Source organism: Heterocephalus glaber, unplaced genomic scaffold (genome assembly GCF_053883595.1).
Source record: "Heterocephalus glaber isolate CG9 unplaced genomic scaffold, H.glaber_assembly_v1.0 deba00001547, whole genome shotgun sequence".
Taxonomy (NCBI): Eukaryota; Metazoa; Chordata; class Mammalia; order Rodentia; family Bathyergidae; genus Heterocephalus; species Heterocephalus glaber.
The window spans coordinates 10,267,762-10,278,488 of record NW_028258340.1 but is presented as its reverse complement, the minus strand read 5'-3'; the positions used below and the strand labels follow the sequence as shown (position 1 = coordinate 10,278,488).

Genomic DNA, 10,727 nt, shown 5'->3' with positions numbered 1-10,727 from the left:
TTATCATTTTCTACCACCCAATGACATTCAGCAAAATGAGTTAAGAATTGCTGGTGTTTGGGGAAGGCTAAACAACAAAATAAAACCAAAGGATACAGATGGCAGAATATACTATTACTGCAAAAGCAGGCAAATGCAGGAACATCCTTGGCTTGCCAGACTTCATGTGAAGCTTGCGTTTTTCTCGTCCTTGTCTTTCTTGGTTTGCTGGGCCTGGGACTGTAGTAGCTGAGCTGCTGCTTTCCTCTTCTGGAAGTTGTTCACCTCCTCCTCCAGCTCCTTCTTCTTGTCTTCCACTTTCTTCTCTTCTGGTTCTGTCTGCTTTTGGGTCAAATTTCTCATGAAGCTCTTTCTCTGCCTCTAAATTCAGCCTCTTTCTCTTTCAGACTCATAATGAACATTTGTCTCATTTCCTCTTCTTTCTTCTGCAGTTCCCCCAGCAATTCATTCCTTTTAGCTTCATATGTCTCCTAAAGACTGAAGGGCTTGCTGTCAGGGTCAGTGTCCTTGAACCCCATCTCCTCCAGCTTACAGCACTGGTACAATTTGTAATGGCGGGTGTGCCTCTGCTCCCGCAGGTCCTCCGTGTTCACTCGAATCAGCATCTCCTGCAGCTTCACAAAATCGCAGTGGCTTTCATTCTCCACTTGCACAATACCCCAGGGGTACTGCCTGGCTTTTGACATCTTGTTGCAGATCTTCACCTCTTCAGTGCTGCCAACCACTGCAAATGGGAGATGCATACTCATTGTCGCATTAATCTCGGCCACTGTTTCCTCATCTGTAGGAAACTGATATATTTGGACCCCACTGCTGACAAGTTCACTCATGATCTTACTCTTGAATTTGTGCAGTTTGTTCTTGGCAATTGTGTCCGCTTTCGCAATTATTGAAATGATGTTCACTTTACTGTCCAGCTTTTTCATGGTGACCAAGTCCAAGGACTTTAGTGAGTGTCCAGTAGAGGTGATGAAATAAAGGCAGGCATGAATCCTTGTGCCATGATAGTTGAAGAGAGAACGTTTGATCTTCAGTTCTTCTTGCAGGTAGGCTTAAAACTGGGCATCAATGTATCCCACTATCGGCTTATAGTTATTCCTGTGGGAATCCTGAAAAGGTCTGTCCTGAGCGGCTATATGTCCTTCCAAAGCCTCATGGAGTCATAGGTAGGGCTTTTTGGAGGTGCCTGCATCTGGAGCGTGTGATGCCAGGATCAAGGGTGTATGATTACAATTATTCTTTATAATGTCATTTTTCCATTAATAAACATAATATAGGGATTTTCTTACTTCAAAAATATTCTACTTTGACATTAACTTGATGGATACATAGAATTCCATTCTATGAACACAGAATTTGTGAGTATCCATTTAGGCAAGCCAAAATCACTACATATTTAATTCAAAAATCAGATACACAAGCTTAAATATTGCATGGTTTCTCTTATATGATAAACCCAAAATATAAATAAAAAGCAAAATAAAATATAGATAATAGGAAATATGGAGGTCATTTTCAAATAGAAAGAGGAGTAAGAGACAGAGGGGGGAAGAAGGGGAGGGGAAGGAGATTGGAAAAAAGGAATTGAAGGAAAATAATGAAAATAGAGCTTTTGCAAATGGGAAGGGGATGAAGAGTTGGAAGGAGCAGGGAGGAATGGGAAGGGTAAGGGATGAAAAAAGAATTAAGATATGTTATGTACATGTACAGCTAGCTCCCTATGATAAGTGTAGTCCTTATGTACTGCAAACATGTACTAATAAAAAAAAGGACTTAATGCTAGGTAGTTTGCCACAAAGATAGATAAAATTCAGAAAAAAAGGAAAAGGGTGTGTGTTAATTATTGCTTTGTAGCAAACCACCCTAAACTTACTGGGGGTGTAACAACTTACTTACAACTAGTAAGTTTATTTAGGAAACAATTCTGGCTAAGCTCATCTGAATAGTTCTCTGGGCTCTGTCAAGCTTCCTCATGTATCTGTGGTTGGTTTTAGGTTGGCTTTGTTGATCTTGGCTTAGCTCCCTTACATATCTGAGACATCAGCTGGGAGAAGAGACGTGGCAACACTAACGCACATGGTTTCTCATGGTCTGGCAAGCTAGTCTAGGCTTATTCTCACAAAAGTCACAGGGTTTCAAGACAGTGAGCAGAAGGCTGTGCATTCTCTGGAGACCTAAGTTTCTCACCATCACAGTGACACTTTCAGTGCATTCTGCTATTCAAAGTAAGGAGGAAGACCAGATCAGATTCAAAGAACGAAGAAATAGACTCCACTTTTTAAGGGAAGAGACATAACATCACAATAGAAAAGGGCATAGAAAAAAGAATTCTGGCCAGTTTTGCACGGCCACAGTGTGCGTTACCTAGACCTCAGAAAGCTCTACTACTCCTGGGCTGAAGCTCACAGGCCTGCATTTGATGGAGATCTGTAAGCTGTGCTATCACTAAGTAGGAACCCAGGAGGCCAAAGCCTTACTGACACTGTTAAAACTATTAACACTGACTATTGACTATTGACTCTGTTAAAACTATTGTTGAGAACAAATCCTTGCCTGGAGTTCAGCTCCTGCTCTTGAAGGGATTCCCCAGAGATAGGAAAAAAGCTCTTCCTTTTCCCACATTATAGTCTCCCCACCAGTACTTTCCACTGGGAAATCTAACACAAAGACTGTTGAGAAGGAAATTTGCAAAATCTACTTTGTAGTCTTCTAGATCACTGTGGTACGGATAACATTGAAAGTAAAGCTGAGAGCTAAGTAAAAATTTACTGTAAAATAATATCATTTTAGAAACTAATCCTCTATTGCTGGATATTTAAGTTGTTTCTTTTGAAACACAATATAAATGTAGAAAGGGAAGGTATTGCTGAGACTGCTTCCAAATAAACAATGATATTTAGTTTCTAAGAAAGGTATTTTAAAAATGAACATATCCTCCTTGAGCTCAGCAAGACATAGATAACATATGAAACAGAGCAATTCTAACTATCTCTGCTCCATCCCTCCATGAATTGTGTTCGTTCTGACGGGAAGGACACTAGGGTGCTGTCCATATGGAGCTGTAGTTACACAGTTTACTTCCAAACTATTGTCTTCCCACTATATTCTCATTTGTTTGCGATCTTCAGGGATTATTCTTAAATCATAACTATAATTTTTATATTTGTAAATACAAAACATTTTACTTGCACTTCTCCATGTCCCAGCAGCCATACTATAAATATCAAGCCTTGGTAACAATTTTTCAAGAAGAATTTCTAGTGTTTAGCCTCTATCAACAACATGTAAACAATAATTTGTATTATAAATATAAAATTGCCTGTAAAATAATCAAATGAAGGTATTTCAAGGTGAAATTCCTTCCCAATACCATGTAAGTTTATTGAATTTTTTCCAATATAGACTTTAATAAATTTAGTGATTACAATCACAGAAAGATTATAATTCTCTTCTGTAAATATGTAAACAATATGCACGATGTATTTCATCTTGATGAACCTTTTGTTTTAATTTAATTTAGTTAAATTAATTTTAGTTAAATTAACTTAATTTAGTTAAATCTATCTAGTATTTAAACAATGTATGATAGAATTCTATAGTATGTGTATGCTAAAATTTTTCATTGTCTTCCTCAGTACAGTGCAAACTACTTGAGGACAGGGATCTTGTTTATTTCGCTCACAGCTTTATCTCCAGTGCTGAGAAAAATGTTAGGCAAATAGTAGTTATCCAATAATTTTGTAGGATGAATGAATACAGAGTATAGAAAAATGTCAGGCAAATAGTAGGTGTCTGATCTTTTTGTAGTATGAATGAATAAAGGGTAAATCACTATTGATGAATGCTTGGATTGTTTACAAATTAACCACTTTAGTAACGAATTATGCAATTAGTATTCTTAGAGATGTGTTAGCAGACTTTTGGGGAAAAGACTCAGGCTCCAAGGATTCCAAAGACCAGGTTTAGCCATTCATCCCATAATATCAATCATGGCAATCAGCACTGATAAAGAGGAAAGGAGTTTTAATCAGCATGAACCATGCTGGGAAGCACAGAGAGGTTCAAGATCCATTTTTGAGGGGCTACCAGAAGCTTTGGGGTTTTATAAAAAGAGATACAAACCCAAAAGTTGAGGGTTTGCATAACTGCCAGAATAGGTAATCCTGGTCAAGTCATGGTTTGGTTGATCAGTATCTCTGGAGTAGTTCTGCAACATCCTGGGAGCCATTATTACTTGAGGAGGCAATTCAGTTCCCGTGATGAGATGATTTCTTGCTTAGAGGGGCAGCTTTTGTTCATCATGGGTAATTGTTTTCACCTGGGGGATAACCTTATCATGGGGTGGTCTTCAGGGCTCTGTTTTTCCTGGAATTCGAGATGACTGTGCGTTTAGGACAATGACTAGAGACTTTGGGGCATTGCTCAAAATGATCTGGAATTGGACACTGTAAAAGCTAGCAATTGGATGTCCTTGAAAATTCTAAAAATTCTTTTAGTTACTCTTGGTGTTTTCAGTCTTGCAAAGGAATGCAATAGGCTAGAGAAATTCAGGAGTAATAAAGGAGACAGATGAAGGCAGAGATGCCACCCTTTATCCTGCTTTTAGTTATCCACTGGGCATCTGCAGGTCCAGCCTCTAGATCCTTGTTACAGATATATTTTGTAAATGTATTTATTTTTGCAGGGTTAATTAATAGAAAAATGAATTATTGGATAAAGAACAAAAATAAAATTGAAGAATTTCAACCCCTCTTAAATTCTTTCCAACATATTTGGGAAGTCCCCAGAGTGAAAGGAAGTGACACTTGCATTTAGAGCCCAGTCTTCCTAGCTATCAGTAGTACTCCCATTATCAGTCTCACAAACACCGTCCTGTTATTAAGTGGCACTGACCTTTTCCTTCTTTTCAGCATGTTCCGTTTTGAGGAAGTTGTATCTCTAAGGTTTCCACCCTATGTTCTGAGCCGTTCAACTGTCATTCTGCTAAAATGAGAACAGTACCCTTTGTCTCTACTATTTTTTGTTAAGCGGGCTATATTGGCTTCATAACTTGTTGTGCTCCATATATCTTTATGAAGTTTTTCTAATGTAGCCATTAAAAATCAGTTCTTTGACCTCCAAGACTCAGAGGAAGCCTATGGAGGAAAAGTAAGGGCCTGCATCTTTCATTTCATGTCTACATCAAGCTGGCATCTGAACATGCCTAACCCTCTGCTGCTTACCAAGTGTCTTAGTTACTTTTCTCATTGCTGGGACAAAATACCTGTCACCCACAACCTAAAGGAGAGGTTTGTTTTAGCTCACAGTTTGTAGAGATTTTAGTCCATAGTCACCTGGCTCCAAGGCAGGACAGCATGGCAGAGGAGAAACAGTCTGCGGCAAGGCAGGCAAAAAGCAGCAGCAGCAGCAGCAGCAGCAGCAATGAGCCTCTCTTTCCCTTTTATCCCATCCAGGCTACAAGCCGATTGGTCGGTGCCACTCACACCCAGGCTGAGGCTTCCCATTATTCACATCTATAACTATACTAAATAAATCAGTGGAGTAATTTAGTTATCACATACCCTTAATTCATATTCACACACCCTAAATCCAGTTCAGCCATTTATCACATCTAGATCTAGTTCAGCTATCTCAGAAAAGCCCCACCTATAAGCACATGAGGCTTTGGGGGGACATCTAGATACAAGCCATAACATCAAGTCTCCTTGAACCAGGTTTGTTGAGCTTGGTTCCCTCCCAATTTTGTTGACTGTTTTTTCCTCAGGACCTTCGGCAAACTTATTCTTAGCAGCCTCAGTCTGGGAGACATTTCTAAATCCCAGAGGAAAAGTCATCCTGGGTACTCAGAAGCCCTAGAAACACATAGATATATTCATAAACATAGAACTCTATGTATATTAACATATTCACAAATTTCATATAAGCATGTTTTCAAATAGTTCAAGGTTTCCCCTTAACTTTAATATTTAATCAATTGGGTAGAGGACTTCCTTTATAAAACATTTTTGTGGTTATAAATGTAATATATTACCATTTAGAAAATTTGGGGAATAGAATAAATATAAAAAAAGAAAAGAAAATCACATACAACCTTATGTCACAGAAGTGCCATTGAAAATTTTATACACATTTTCTTCTAATCTCTTTTCTACATGTCCTTACATAGATAAGATCATATTATACATATATGCTTATGTTGTTGACCTTTTTCTTAATATTAATCCAACAATTTCCTTTTAAGACTAAAACTTTTTTTATATACATACTGCTTGACGACTGTAGGCTAGTCCATTGTTATGATATATGCTATGTCATAGTTGTGTGTTTTAAAAGATATACTCCAAATTTATGCAGACTAGAAGTCAGTCATATTTCCTTACATCTGCTCAGTCTTGAAGAATTCTTTGTCAGAACAGTTTATTTTTATCTGTCTGAGGGGTTTTAATCCCAACTGGAGCAACTGGAAAGCTTTTAAAATATTCTGATCCACTCCCCCAGACCAATTCAGTCAGAATCTCTGGGGGATGGAGCCCAGGTATTCATCAACTTTCAATCAGACTATTGCAATGAACTCTCAACTCTTTTCCTGTCTCTGGTCTCTTCCTTTGGTAACTTCTCATCCTTCACACTGCTTCCCAAATTATTTTCCCAAAACATAGGTCATGTTACTCCACCAATGAGAGACTCTCCACTGCTCCTACTGTCAGTGCTAGAGAGTCTGACCTGACCTTGGCCTGAGCATGGCCCTCTTTCATTGTGGCCCAGCTGATATTCCTGCCTTCTTTCCTCCACAGGCCCTCTAGTGTGCCTTGCCACTTTTCTGAGTAACCTTTCTGCTTTTGTTCAAGCCACTACCTTTGTTCACATTGTTTCTAGCCTGTAATGAGTATCTTCTCCAATCCTCAAAGATCACCATTATTATCCTATTCATATTTCAAGACCCATTTCAAATATCACAACTTTATTCAAGCAATCAACAATCACTACTGAGTCACTACTCTGCACAACTCATTTGTTCAGCAGCTTTCTTTCAGTTCCACTGTATTGCTTCTTATAGCTAAATAAAATTTCATTGTATGAACCCACAACACTTTGTTTATCCATCTGCCACCCAATGGACATTTATTTAGGTTGTCTCTACTTTTTTTGTCTATTGTGAATAGTACTGATGTAAACATTCTCATGCAAGTTTTTGTGTAAATGCCTGTTTACAAAGCTTGTGAGTGTATACTGTACCTGGGAGTGGAACTGCTGGGTGATAGCTGTAGTAACATTTTGTTGAACTATACATCAGCAAATCTAAGGCATGTGTTCATTTTCTGTGGCTGCTGTGACAAAATACCACAGACCAGGCACATTAAAACTGTAGAAATTTATTCTCTCACAATTGTGGAGGTGAGGAGTATGAAATCAAAGTGGCAATAGAGCTATGCTTCCTCTAAGACTCTGAGTTGACTCTTTCCTCACCTCTTCCTAGCTTCTGGAGGTGAACACCAATCCTTGGTGTTCTCTGGCTTGCAGTTGCATTGCTCTGATCTCCTTTTCTGTTGCCACATGACCTTTCCCCTGTGTGACTCTCCCTTCACTTTATCATCCTATTTGACTAAGGGCCCACCCTAGTACAGTTTAACCTCATCTTAACTTAAATAATTATATTCCACAACATTATTTCTAAGTAAGATCACTTTCAGAGGTGCTGGGCTAAGGACTCCAATATACCTTTTGGGGGGACACAATCCCTGTCAGTGACTTCCTGATAGACATCACTGTGCATCTGCATTCCCCTGGTGTCGGGAGCAGTGCTATATCATTTTAGGGTAAAATCATTTGGTTAGCCTAGTTCTCCTGCCTACAGCCCAGCTATGGAATTCTGAGACTTAATTCCATTTTGGCCTCCGGTCATAACTGAGACCTCAATGATCCCATGATGCTGTGATTCTCCAGGACAAGATTACACCAGCTGAAGACATCCTGGGAGGAACAAAATCTTCATCTACTCAGTTCCTCATTGTCTTGGATTGTTACATCTTGTTTACACCGATGTACCGAACTCTCTGCAAGTCATTTGTTACATTTGTTTCTCCCAATGTATGGCTTTCCTCTATGCTGCTCAGAGCAGCACTGATCAGACCCAAAGTTCAGCTTCTTCTCAGTCTCATTTTTCTACCTTTCCTGTAATTCGCCTTGTGCTGCCGTGGCTCGCAGGAGACAGGAGACTAGGACTTACTGCAGAGGTTCTAGTAACGTCCCCTTTCCTTGTTCCCCACACCCTGGGGATCTTGTTAACATGGACTTGGAATGGGGCCTGACTTTAAACATTTTCAACAAGCTCTCCCCTGGATGCCATTACTGCTAGTTTAGGGACAGGGTGAAAAACATTTCTGGTTCACCCAAACTTTTCAAGTTCAGCAGTGCAAATCCTGGATACAGACAAGTCCCTCAGTTCTTGGCAAACTGGGATGAGTTGCCATCCTACATCACAGCAACAATTTGAGTAGCAAAGATTTAGTTTTGAGGTATTTCAATTTACCTATTAATTATTAATAAATATTTATATATCTTTAGATTTAATGATTTATTTTTGCATGAATAATCCAAGTTTTTGAGAATCAAGACATAATTAAATACTCCAAAAAAGCTCCAGAATAATTGTGAATTGCTGAGTTAATTTAAACTGATGTGTGTCACCTGTGAATATCCTGTATTAACTCATCAAATTAATCGATGATGCTTAGCAATGTTCCCGTTGGGATGGACATTGGGATTTCTGACCACTTTACAGAATAATTATACATGACCAAGACCTTTTGAGGCTAAGGGTATGGACTAGGATTGAAGTCTTAAGAATCCTTTCCTGCTGCTGCAGCAGTAGGAATCAGCCTGGGAACTGTAAAAGTGAAGGAGAAAGTTCCTTTAAGAACTTGGGCTTAAGTTCATCACAGTAGGGTGATGGCCTCAACTTTTTATATTAGAGCCACCTGAAGAGCTTTAAAAACTGCTGAAGCCAGGTGTGGTGGTGCAGGCCTGTAATACCAGAATTCTTGGAAACTGAGGCAGGAGGATTGCAGGGTTGAGCCCAGCCTGGTTAACTGCAACATAGTGAGACCTTGTCTCAGAAAAAAGAAAAAGGCTGAGGCCTTACCAAATGACACAATAGCTGGGATTGGGCACAGAGCTTTATAGTTTTTTTTTTTAAGCTCTTCAGATGATGCAAATAAGCAACCAGCATTGAAGGTCACCTTATAGCATCTCCCTGTGTAAAACACACCTCCCTCACTCTGCCCCATTCTTCTTTTTCCCACACCCATATTGCTCTCTACTCCCCTGTGCCCACATACCGTTCCTTATTTCTTATGAGGTCCTCTTCCTCATATTTGTTTTACTTGTACAATGACTCACTGCTCTGGAACCACATCTAATTCATTGGAGGTAATAATTACTCTTCCAAAAACTGATCTTGGAAAGCTTTTGCCAAGCTGTCTTGAGTCTATTTTTCCCTCTTTCACAAAAGGTAGATTTAACATCATTCACAGCTGAGCCTGTGATAGTGTTGCTGTTTTGACTATAGATTCTCTCAGGAATCAAACGAAATCGCCCACAGAATCTATATTCAGAGTTTCTTTACAAAGCAGCCATAGGAAATCCCGATTGGAGTGAAGATTATTTTTATTGTGATATATAATTCACATGCAATAGAAGTCATTCTTTTAGGGGCCAAGGATTTAGCTCAGTGGTGCCATGCCTGCCTGGTAAGCTCAAGGTCCTGAGTTCAATCCCTGGTACCACACACAAAAAAAGTCATTCTTTTAAAGGATGCAATTAAATGGTCTTTAGTATAGTCAAAACAATGTGCAACCATCACCATTATCTAATTCTAAAAATTCTTATCACTCCAAAAGGCAACCTTTTTACACACCAATAGTCACTTCTCATTCCTGTTCCCCTGCCACCACTCATCTACTTTTTTTTTTCTCTATGGATTCCTCTATTCTGGGTGTCTTCTATAAATGAATCATTTAATATGTGCTCTTTTGTGTCCTGCTTATTTTACTAAGCATATTTTCAAATTTCATCTGTGTTGTAGCATATATCAGTAGTACCTCATTCCTTTCAGTGGATGAATACTTTTCCATTCTACAAATATACCATCCATTTGTCAGTTGATGCACATTTGAGTTAATGCTACCTTGTCATTATTACAAATAATTGTGCCATAAACATTCATGTACCAGTTTTCATGTGGACATGTGTTTTAGTTTCTCTTGGGTAGATGCCTAGGAGTGGAATTCTTATAGTCACTCTATATTCAACTTTTGGAAGAACTTTTCAAGTTGTTTCAAACATTATGTTTTTGACTCCCTTGATGCAGCTCTTCATAGGTATGAGATGGTCCGTACTCGCTAGGTGGGGCAAATGATTTTTGGGCACATTGCATTTTTTGTTATATGTTAAACATTTTGTATGCAGGAAGAATGACGCAGAAACTCCTTGTCATTTGGCTTCATCATTTCCAAATGTGAAGAAATCTAAAAAGTGGAGCTACTGGCGAGCCTGTGGATACCTGTGGTGACGAGGAGTTGGGGGTCTCTGGCTGAGCTCTCGCGTCCCTGACCATTCTTCCAGCCGTCTCAATAGTCCCTGGCAAGGACATGACTACGGCTATTTTTACTTAGAGAAGGCCCGCTGAGCGTCCACAAGCAGATATGTGACTGATTCTGGGGACACCC

General features: G+C 39.2%; 1 pseudogene; it reads right to left on the bottom strand.

The window, feature by feature from the left end:
* On the bottom strand, positions 1-1,187 carry LOC101709510 (septin-11 pseudogene; annotated as a pseudogene).
* Between the last annotated feature and the right edge of the window lie 9,540 nt (positions 1,188-10,727).